The following is an 11,606-nucleotide window of genomic DNA, read 5'->3' as shown; positions in this document are numbered from 1 at the left end:
GTCCACAGCCCAGCTCCCTAGCTGGCCAAGTGTGGCTCGCTAGCTCTGGAAGGAGGGGTGTGATTCCTCAGATGGAGCAGGCTTAGAACAGGTGAGGGTCACCTGCCTCGTCAAGCCCAGATGCTGCAATCAGCATGCAAACTACCAAAGGGAAGCAGAGCTGAGGTGCTGGGTCTGCTCAACTGCCAATGTTGATGGACCTCGGCTTGGACCCTGGACTGAGGACTTGACATACTGACTGGCCAGTAGGTAGGCCAGGGGTCGGAACACTCACCAAGCATTCCTGTGAGGGTGGTGGGACTGCTAGAAGGGCCTCCCCCAACGATTCCAGAGCTCAGGCAGGTTCATATGGAAGCTTCAGATAGGCTGGGCCTAAACTGTGTGCTGACTTTTGGAATAAAGCCTTGGAATTTTCGAGCTGAGTGTCCAATTGCTGTGTCCAAAAGTGGGAGCCCAGACACTTGCTGGCTCAATGCATCTTTCAGGGCATTTGGAAGAGAAAGTGATTTAGCACACATTTTAAAATTGATTGTCACAATAAACAGGCTGCTAAAATGGCACAATCAGGTGTGTTGCCCCTTCCTTACCCACGTGGTTAAGTTATGCCCTCTCGGTCTGGACAAGACATAATTAATTGCATTCATATCCTGCCTTTCCTCCCAGGAGTTCATGGCATCATTCACAATGGGATGTATATTGCCCTGTTCCTTCTGAGGTGTTGGAAAGTCCGTTGCAATTCCTCATGCGGCTCACAGTGGAAGTGCAATCAGGGGCATAGGAAGGGGGGCGGTGGGGGCGGACCGCCCCGGGTGCCCTCACTTAGGGGGGTGACATTCGGTGCGCCGGCCGCCCACAACTCCCAAGCCTACCCCAAGCCGTTGGGGTAAGGGGGGAGGCTGTTTCACTTTTCTGGCAGCATTCCCCCTTCGTTTTGACAGCTTGGGGGAGGCTTGGCAGTCGCGGGCGGGTGGCGAGCTGAATGTCTGCCATGGGCAGCTCACTGCGCCCCCATGAGTGGCTTGTTCTGCCCCCAGCTGCAGGGTGCGTGCACCGCTCTGGGCACCTGAGCGGCTATTCTGTGCCTGGTTGGGCACCCTTTGTGTCACGCCCCCCCTCGGGAGCACGCCCACCCTGGGCAGGACGGGCATATGCTCCACCACTGAGTGCAATGAACAAACAGGGTTTCTAGCCCTCTAGAAGCATCTTTGTTTTGAATCGTCTCATTTCCTTGTCGGTGATATTTGACAGGGTAGGGCTGCCATACGTCCAGAATTTCCCTGACATTATTGGGATTTCAAAGGCAGAATGGATGTCCAGGGGGAATTCTAAAAAAAGATCTACAACTTTGGGGGTATCCTGGTTTTTACTTGTTGAAATATGGCACCTCTATGATGGGGCCATTGCAGCTGATGGGCTTGGCAGACTTTTGCAAATCTAGGTGACTCCAGATTAAATGGAGGGGAAATCGTCTGGCATTTTTCATACTGGCATTGCATGGGTGCTGTGAAATACTTGCATGCATTGAGGTATTAGGTTGTCTGTAGCAATTTCCTGTTACCCTGAATCCTGGAACTGTCTATGCTGTTTCTTAAACACTGGTTATAACCCTGCTTAGGGCAACTGTTAGACTGAGCTTAAGGCAGCTGCTGAAATTGATTCCCACACCAAAACACCCACTAGCTGAGTGTGAACACCAGAACTTTCCCGCTGTGCCTATGTTTGACGTCTATTCGCGAGCACGCTTAAAAACAAAAATTCTAAGACAGCATGGGTTCCCAGTTACTTATCAGAGAAGGCATTCCCATTATGGGAGTAACTGCAATTGTCATCAGTCTATGCCGCATGCTTCCTGGCTTTTACTTATGCAGTGACAGTCAAATGTCTGGTGCTCTGCTCAGCCAATGGAAAGCATCCACTTAACTTCAGGTGTGGGAATATTTTACAGCTTGAGGGCCACATTCCCATCTGGGGACCACATGCCAGTGGTGGGCAGGGCTAGAGGCAAAAGTGGGCAGAACAACATATGTAAATTTTGCCTTTGTACACTAGGCTGCTTCCTGCACACACATGACTCTATCTTCCATCCAGGTTAGCAAGAGGCATCATCAGAGCTCAAGGGCACAAATCAGACAGGCAAAAATAGTTGGGTGTGAAGCACAGCTAGTGAGGGGTGCAGCCCAGAGAGAGTCCCAAGGGCCTCTCTCTGGGCCTCTGATTTACTTGATGCCAGGCCAGGCATAGGAATGGGAGAGAAACTTGGTTTAGTTTGGATTTTAATACAAACCTTCTTAATTCACACTTCCTGAAACAAGACACGGAATATATTTGAATACACAGAATATATTTGAAATGCACTCATCTCTGAATTTTGCAATGCAGTTCTCCAACCCAAAAATGAGTAGGGGGAAAAACTTACATTATAGGAAAGTTTGAATAACAAAAATGCACAATTGGTAAAAATGACATACGAAATGCATTATATAGGGGGACGTCATTTGCAAAAAGTGTGCTTATTAAGCCAAATTGCATACAGAAATGTACGTGTCAGGAAAATTTTGCACTAAAATGCTGATGAATTTTCATGAGGAACCTTTTAAAAAATCACAAAGGGGTGCAGAAATGTGGGGAACAAACTTTAAGACTGGGAAAAATGAGAAACTGAAACTGAATAGATTTGTTCTTCCTTATCCACTGGTTATTGCAGGGGATAGCTTCTACTCCTATTCCAATCCCAGATTGTTGGACTGGAATGTTCTAATTTAAACAGTCATAAATTAAGTTCCTTTAAAAAATAGAAAGTGTAACTGACTCTCTTTTTTACACAAACCTCCACACAAAAAACCAAACACACCTCACTGCTTCTCAGTGGACACATGAACATCTCATATCTCAGTCTGAAATGCACATGTTTGGCATAGAGACTAAAGCAATATATTAGTATTTAGAAATAAGTTGGAGTTTTTAAAGCATGATTTCAAGCTTGTTCAGACAAACCATACTTAAAACTAACCATAGTTTGTTGTGATTAAAATATAACTATAAACTGCGGCTTGTTGAAAACAGAGACAAATGCTTCCAAAGTGCTACTCACTGCTATATCAAAAGAGGAAAAGGGAGGTGGGAGGGTAAGAGGCCAAGGCTCACCAGACTTGTTCCCATAGCACTAATCTATGGCTTAGCATTGACTAAATGGAGCTCCTATGTTCCTGTCAGACAGTTTTCTTGCTTGTTTGATTTTTAAAAGCCTTTGAACCTACAAACATTTGTATTTCTGTGTACCTAGGATGCTTTCTGAGTTAGGTAGAAGCCACCACCTTCTTTCAGGGTGGCTCCTTACCACTTCTGTATTGACAGGGGTTCAAAGGCAGATCCACAGCATAAATTCAAATCACATTCAAAGCACATGACTTTCCCCAAAGGATCCTGGGAACTGTCTTTGTTAAGGGTGCTAGGAATTACATTCCTGTGAGGGACAAATCATAGCTCCCAGGATTATTTGGGGGAAGTCATGTCCTTTAAAAATGTACGTGAGATGTGCTTTAAATACAGTCATACCTTGGGATGAAGTATCTTCAAGTTAAGTATTTTCGGGTTGCGCTCCGTGGCGACCCAGAACTAATGAAGCACGTTACTTCCGGGTTTCGTGGCTCGCGCATGCTCAGATGCTCAAAATGACATCACATGCATGCGTGGAAGCGGCGAAATGCGGTGAAACGCAGTCACGTGTTACGTTTACTTCAGGATGCGAACGGAGCTCCAAAACAGATCCCGTTCGTATCCAGAGGTACCACTGTATACAGTATGGATCTGCCCTCAACCATTCGAGTTTACTATTAGAGAGAACAAGTGGGAACTGCAGCAAAGTTATGCAGAATGGGGTACTTCTGTTTAGGGTGCAAGCGAGGCATTCTGAATCGACACACCCAATATTGCCTAGCCCTACACCTGAAAGTACCTGAAATTTTACCCTTTATTGCGTTTTTATCCTGCAAGGAACTCAAGGCATCGTAAAGGTCTTCCTCTGATTTTTGTCTTCACAACAGTCTATGTGGTAGGTTAGACTGAGAGATAATAACTGGCCTCAAACCACCCATTGGGAAGGTGAGTTTCTACCTGGGTCTCCCCAGTCCTAATGCAGTACTCTAACTGACTACATTGACATTTTCTCCATCTGCCCCCCCCCCCATCTCAACCCTCATGGCATCCCCTTTAAGCAGGTCAGTTTGTCCTTCTGTGTGGTAGAGACTGTCCTGCTATTCATTGCTACAGAAACCCTCACTTGTCCCATTTTGCCCATGCTGAATCTAAACTCTCTCTCTCCTGTCATTCTTCCAACAGCTCCAGTTTCTCAGTCACTTCTCCATGAAATGAAAGGCAAGACAACTGACCTTGGGAGGCTCTTGAGAGGCTGGGGGTGGAATTGGTACAGTGACACCACCTCCTCTTCTTTCCTTGGCATTCCCTCCACAGTGGCTCAATTCCGAGACAGAGTCCTGGGCAGAGAGAAATATACCAAATGAGCCATAAGGTACAAGCAAAGCATCTGTGATTTGAGGCCAGCGAGGACCAAGCAGGGGAGAGTTTTGGAGGCTAATGCGTCCAGCCCAGACAATTTTGGAACTATTTATTTCAGTTTCTCTCATAGTCTCATATTGTTCAATCTTAAATTCAGTGCTCCATATTTCAACAACAATTTGCCATTTTTCTTTAAATTCTCATGAAAATCCACCAGCATTTTAGTTCACATTTCTCCTAACAGACTTTTTTTTTGGCCTAATATTCACATTTTTGCATCCCCCCCCCAGTATTGTGTGCATGTATATGCACACTTTACCCTAGTATATGCATTTTTGTAAACTTCATTGGGCTAAAAAAACTGCATTGAAAAATCTGGACAAGTGCAAATTTAAAATGATGACCATGTTTTCCGCTCTCAGATTGTTTTGGAAAGTGCAGTTTAGGGAGATTTGACTTTAAGTGGGAACTGAATTGAGTTCCTCCCCAGTCCCTTCATGGGAGGGGCATGAACAGAGAGATGTTTCTCTCTCTCATAATATTAGAAATTGATGAATATTAGAAATATTAGAAACTGATGAATATTAGAAACTGATGAAGCTAAATTGCAGGAGATCCATTATGACACAGAAAAGGAAGCACAACTTCACATAGTACATAGTTAAACTAGACACAGTGATGTCCACCAACTTGAATGGATTTCAAAGGGGAGCAGACAGACCAATGTTTAACAGAGGTACTTTAGGGATGCCTTAGTTTTTTAAAAAAATTGATTTGTGTGCTATCCTTCAGGTTTCCTAAGGGGATGGGCTCTGGCTCAGTGGTGGGGAACTTGCATTGCACACAGAAGGTCCCAGGTTCAAACCCTGTCAGAAACCCTGACAAGCACTGCCTGTCTGTGAAGATAATACTCAGCTAGATGAATCAGTGGTCTGACTCAGTACAGTGGTACCTCTGGTTGCGAATGGGATCTATTCCGGAGCCCCGTTCGCAACATGAGCAGAACGCAACCCGTGTCTGCGCGTCTGCGCATGTCACAGTTTGCTGCTTCTGCGCATGCGCATGACATCATTTTGAGCGCCCGCGCATGCATGAGCAGTGAAGCCCAGAAGTAACCTGTTCCGTTACTTCCAGGTCGCCGCGGGATGTATCCTGAAAGAACGTAACCTGAACCGAACGTAACAAGAGGTATGACTGTATCAGGCAGCTTCCTGCATAAGGATCCTGAAGCGAGAGCAGTGGGTGGGGGAAGACAGAGCCCCTGTGAGGTAGGAAATGTATGTGAGCCCCTAACTGACAGGGTGATTGATGGTTACACTTGCTGGATATTCCGATTGATGTATCCTACTGAAGATACCTGGAATATATTTTGGCTATGCATATGGTGTTTTTGGAAGGGAATAGGCTCCCAGGTGCCTCTCTTGTTTTGTCCTGGGGTTGATGAAAGATACTTGGGATATACCTCAGCACCAAGTTTAATTGGACTTATTTCCAGGTAAATCCCTGCAGGACTGCATCCTTAGATACATACGGGGAAAGGGAGCTTTGACTGCAACAACTCCAACTCTAGAAGAGTTGGACCCAGCTCCCATGGCTCTTGAAGTTCTTTAGCTTTAGACAGGACTTGGACTTCAGGCAGAGGACTGTCTTCTGTAAGGTTAGGCACCTGGCCACCGTTTAAAGGCCTTATACCAGGGGTCAGCAACCTTTTTCAGCAGGGAGCCGGTCCAATGTCCCTCAGACCTTGTGGGGGGCCGGACTATATTCCTATGCCCCACAAATAACCCAGAGATGCATTTTAAATAAAAGGATACATACTACTCATGTAAAAACATGCAATTCCCAGACCGTCCGCGGGCCAGATTTAGAAGGCGATTGGGCTGGATCCAGCCCCCAGGTCTTAGTTTGCCTACCCATGCCTTATACCCTAGTAAGTGTACTTAAGACTGCAGTCTTCATCTGCTACCAAGGCCTCTGCTCTGAACAGATTTTGGCTTCCTCCGGGCTGAGCTTTTCAAGCAACCGAGCAATCTAAGGAGGGTTTTGTTATTTTGCATAAAATGGAATGGCAATCTCTTACTTTTTTTAAACTAGCATTTCAGATAATACCATAACAAGAGAAAGAGGGAGGGGAAAAAATAAAACAAGAAAGCGTTTTTTTTTAAAGAGCAAACAAAAACTTATTCAAGTAGGTAACCGTTTTCCCCACTATGGTGAAATGTAGTTTAATGTTTAAATTATGGTAACTATTCCTAAATGTGCACATGTGTGTGTGTGTGTGTGTGTGTGTGTGTGTAAATGCACATTTTGTGCAAATCTGTGTCCTCCCTTTTTGGGTATATGTAAGTGGCCAACCTAGAAACAAGCCTGACGCCTTCTCTGAGTAATATTGCAAACTGATTCAGGGGGTGGTTGTGAGCAAAAGAAGCTTTTAAGCCATAGCCTTCACAGATAGACACACTTTGCCCTTTTGCTTGCTTTTCAGGTGCTAGGCAAATAACGCTTGTTTTTAAGGTTTTTTAATCTTCATCCTGTGTTGCACTTTTTGCACAGTTGTTCAGCTCTGTCAATATACATTGGGCCCCAGGTCAGTTGGCAACCCTAATTTTTTTGGTTTTTTGGCAGAGCAGTCGCAAGTTGCAAAGGAGTAACTAATCTGTGACAGATGATCTTGGGTATGGACTCTTGCACATGGCTACTAAGAGCAGACAGCAAATCGAGTGGAAGTGAGATAAGGGTATGTCATTGAGAGGAAGAGACTGGCAGAGGCCTGATGTGTGGTTCTGCAGCTCCTCCATCTGACTCTTCTCATCCGCCTCACCCAGGCAGCTAAAATCTCCAGCCGCGTCTGTGCCATTGCAGGCAGCCAAGGGGCTCCCAGCAAAGGGTTCATTGTGCTGATGGCGTCTCAAGAGCAGAGCAAAGAGGATGGCCACCGTCTTGCAGCCCCCATTTCTGTACCGGTTGCCAATTGGAGGCTCTGGCGACAACTCAAGAAAGATTAAGGAGAGTGGGGTGGAATGGCCAGAAAGTTAATCTCGTGGGCTTTAGGACATGGGAAGCAAATTGGCCGGTAGGAGCAGCTTCTTAAGAGTGGCCTCATGTGCAATTTTTCTTTTCTTTTAAAAATGACACTTCCCGGCCTCTCTTTGTGCACTAGGCTATTTCTGTGAACACTGGATCAATGTGGGCGAGAAGGGCAAAAGGGAGGCATTTGTAATGCAGACAAACAGCATGGCACAAGGAGGTTTCATATTCACACTACAAAAAGATTACTGATTAAGATGAGAGTTAATACTCCATCCACCCTGCTGTTCTATTCAAATACAATGGTACCTTGGTTTACGGACTTAGTTTGTTCCGGAAGTCTTTTCTTAAATCGAGATGCGCTTTCCCTAATGAGGCCTCCCGGTGCCGGTGCCCTTCCACTGTTTGGCTTCCATTCTTAGACCGAAGTAAACTTCGCAAACCGGGACACTACTTCCGGTTTTGCAGAGTTCTTAAACCAAATACAGTGGTACCTCTGGTTACGTACTTAATTCGTTCCGGAGGTCCATTCTTAACCTGAAACTGTTCTTAACCCAAAGCACCGCTTTAGCTAATAGGACCTCCTGCTGCTGCCGCGTTGCCGCCACACGATTTCTGTTCTCATCCTGGAGCAAAGTTCTTAAGTACTATTTCTGGGTTAGCGGAGTCTGTAACCTAAAGCGTATGTAACCTGAGGTACCACTGTAGTTCGTAAACGAGGGCTGTTCTTAAACCGAGGTACCACTGTAACACTCAAAGCACTTTAGTTGTATAATGTATTGTAAGACAATATATACTAATAAAATTATATATTGGATATAATGATATCAAGAACAAGAATATATTCCAGTTGCTGTTCCACTCGCTGTCTCCATCAGAGCAGGGTATGACTAACACTCACATTGTTTGCAAGCAATAGCTCCTAATATAATGCATTTTCCTGTTATTTTTAATGAATAGATTCTTTTTTATGCACACTTCCCCCTAATAGATGCATTTTTGTACACATTGACTGGTTGGAGAACTGCATCGCAAAGTTCAGATGAGTATGAATTTTGAAGGATGGCTGTTTTTTGTTCTCATGTTGTTTTGGAAATGGGTAGATTTGCCTTTAAATGCAAACTTCCGTATCTGTATAAATGTACTTCATCTATGTGCTGGTGAGGATGTGGGGGGAGAGGATAGGTACTTCGGGTGGACATGTCCCACAGTGGCAAATTTGGGGGAATAACTGTTTAATGAGATACGTAACATTACACATCAGCGTGTCACAATGTCTCCAGAGCTTGTGGTACTGAATCTGTATTTAAATGAGAATTGGGACCTGGTAGATAAATCTCTATTTGCCTCTCCTTTGCCTTGCTGCCCGCTGGCCAGATGGAGCAAGCAGCAGGCAGCTGCTCTGGCTATGGAGGAGTTTTTGGAATGTGGTAAATGAAAAAGCACAGGATCCACCTATTTTCTGCTTGATTCATTTTGTTTTGCTGCCTGTCAGCCACATGGAGCACTAGGCGGCACCTACTTTTTAAAAAAGCTTCTTCTGGGGTGTGGAAAGCATGAGAATCACATGTTGCTCATTTTGCTGCCTGCCAGGTACATAGCAGGCAGCTGCTTGAGGGGATATTTGGAAAGGGTGGTGGAGGAGGAAGAAACATGGGAATCCAGCAATTGTCTTTTTGCTGCTGTGTTTGTTTTGGTTCTGCTTTTATGTGGAGCAGGCAGCTACCTTAGAGGTTGGAACATGAGGGTGAAGGGAGGATGTGGCAATGCTTTCCTGCACTCCATATAACAGAGATTGCTCCCAAGCTGTTGGAGTGGGGGGAGCCCAGTGCAGAGGCACCATAATAATCATACCCGCTTTTTCCTGATTATTCTCCTCGTATATCCTTAATTTGGAAATATCAGTGTTTATGTTTAGGTTGCCATGAATAAGGCCCTTAAAAAGCGTTGTGCACAGAGCCCCACCAACCAGAAATCCACCACTGATGAAAACAGCAGCAAATGGCTACTTGTCTAATGTCTTATTGCTGGCTTTTGTTTCCTGCCAAGGAGAGGTACTTTGGGGGGTTTTCTGCGTCAGGTGCCAAAATAGAGTGTCTAGCCTCTGCATCCCCTCCTCATCCTGCAAAATGTATTGGTGTGTCCTTGTTCTAAGGATGCAGTTCTGAGCACTCAGTGGAATATATGTGCCCAGGATCAGGCAGTAATTCCCCAAGAAAACACATTGCTTTTCTCTGACACTTGAAAAAGCAGGCGTGTCTGATGCATGCACAACACAGCTTGGGAAGACGTCCCACTGAATTTATGCCCCTAAACATCCCTAGTGCATTCCACTGCACCTGTGGCAGATGTGAGGAACCTTTGCCCCCCACAGCTGTTTCTGAACTACAGCTTCCATCACCCCTGGCTATTGGCCAAGCTTGCTGAGGCTGATGGGAGTTGTTGTTCAGCAACCACTGGAGGGCCCAAGGTTGCCTAAACCCCAACATAGGGCATCTTGCCTTCACATTGGATGATCATATGCAAAATAGTAAAGGGCTTGTGCACCTTTAATAGTTATGTGGAATGTGGAAATCTGGGGCTTCTGCACCTTTAATAATTATGTGGAAGAGGAAATTTCAGCAGGTTATGCTTGCAGGACAAGCTACATACATCTTCTACACAGGTGCAGGAGCCCTGTTTTGCATCTGGTTACCCTCCTGCCATGTGCATATGAATTGGCCCTGAATCACCAGAGTGATTTCAGGGTTAGGCAGAATGCTGAGAAGTGCAGAACTGGTTGGGTGATCAAGAAACAGTCACTAAATGTGAGCTGCTAAATAGCTCTGATCTAAAAGGTTTTAAGGTCTCATTGCAAGCCCTAATACTTGCACTCTCCAGCGGATATCATATTTATCAAACTTTGGTCACCTCCAGGCTCATACAATTAAAATACATGGCTTCCCCCAAGAATCCTAGGAACTGTAATTTGTTACAGACCCCCAGGAAGTGTGCTTCTGTAAAGGGGTAAACTACATTTCCCAGGATTCTTGGGGGAGGCAGTGCTGTGCTTTAAAAGCATGGCGTGGATGTGACCTTTCTTAATTCAATCCTAAGCAGCTCCTTGGGTTCCCCTTCCTTGCTCTAAGGGAATCTCACGTCTGGTGCAACGGTGAGTGGGCTGGGGTTGTCTCTGCTTTTACATCAGCTTGCAGAATGTCACCCTGTGGAGGCTAGCAAAGGTGTAGGTAGGTAGAGGGGGTTCAAAGGGATCCTGCATCCATGGAGATCATGAGAGAGCAAATTGTTAAAAAAAAGGGGAAAAAAGCAACTCAAGGCATTTATTTTCCACGGGGGCCCAAATTGCTGGAGTTATCGGTGGAGGCAGAAGCTGTCCACCATTTCCTGCCTTGTGTGCGGAACACAATCTCCTAAGGGAAGGGATTAGGGGGATTATATTATTCTTGGTTATCGCTGAAAGGCGGTGGGGGGACAGCAAAGAAGAAACCTCTGTTGCTGGGAATTCTGCCTAATCGGAGCAATTATTAGCTCTCCTCTCCCAGCTCACTCAGCAGTGCTGCTAGGAGGACATCTCTGACAGGTCCGCCTGCTGCCCATTTCCCTTCTTTTCAGGAAGGGAACGTTTGGTTAAAGGAGACCCCTGATGCAAAAACAAAAGGGGGCGGGGCATTATTCAGGCAGACCCAATTATGATCAAGCACATTCTGTTCTGATGTAATAAGAAATAGGATGAAAAATCATACTACAGATGACTCTGATTTTTCTGCCTGTTCCAATCCTGGAGCAATGTTGTGATGCAATGGCGAGGGCAGCTATCCAGGGGGGCTGTGTGACCCAGCAAAAGGATTGTAAGAAGGCACCTTATTCTGTTCCCTGAATTTTGTCGCAAGCAGCACTGTTTCCATGCCACTACAGTTTGCCTTCTGCCCCCAAAATGTTATTTTTCCCATAATGTACGTAAATTAGTTCGTTCCACCTCCATTTCAATACAAACTAAATGCAAATAGGGGGGAGCAATCAATTAATGTCTTGTTGGTGGAGTGAAAGCAGCAATGGCAACCAGT

At 45.4% G+C, this 11,606-nt stretch overlaps 1 long non-coding RNA gene across 1 annotated transcript; it reads left to right on the top strand.

Annotated features, from left to right (window-relative positions):
* Window positions 1-160: 160 nt before the first annotated feature.
* On the top strand, window positions 161-8,018 carry LOC308482585. The gene is made up of 3 exons (XR_013989341.1): window positions 161-249; window positions 4,339-4,528; window positions 7,141-8,018. It is a non-coding gene; the product is annotated as an uncharacterized lncRNA (long non-coding RNA).
* The last annotated feature ends 3,588 nt before the right edge of the window (window positions 8,019-11,606 follow it).

Source organism: Podarcis pityusensis (genome assembly GCF_964106645.2).
Source record: "Podarcis pityusensis genome assembly, chromosome: 8".
Lineage (NCBI taxonomy): Eukaryota > Metazoa > Chordata > Lepidosauria > Squamata > Lacertidae > Podarcis > Podarcis pityusensis.
This window is presented reverse-complemented; position numbering and strand designations above follow the sequence as displayed.